Below are 277 nucleotides of genomic sequence, written 5' to 3'. Positions count from 1 at the left end.
TGGGCGAGCACAGTCTCGCTTGGGCGAAGGACTGGGCGAGGGGAAGTTTTGGTTCTGGAACTCCCTCGCTCGAGCGCCAAATCCTCGCTTGGGCGAGCAAGGGTCTCGCTTAGGCGAAAAAACCCACGAATTCGATGAAATTCTGGACATCCCTCGCCCGGGCGAGCAAGGCGTCGCCTGGGCGACCAAAAGCCCGCTTGGGCGGAAAAAAAATCCAGGTTTTTAGTGATGTCTTGCTTGGGCGAGAAGGGGCCTCGCTTGGGCGAGGAAGGCTTAA

Source organism: Lupinus angustifolius, chromosome LG18 (genome assembly GCF_001865875.1).
Source record: "Lupinus angustifolius cultivar Tanjil chromosome LG18, LupAngTanjil_v1.0, whole genome shotgun sequence".
In the NCBI taxonomy this organism is placed as follows: Eukaryota; Viridiplantae; Streptophyta; class Magnoliopsida; order Fabales; family Fabaceae; genus Lupinus; species Lupinus angustifolius.
This window is presented reverse-complemented; position numbering follows the sequence as displayed.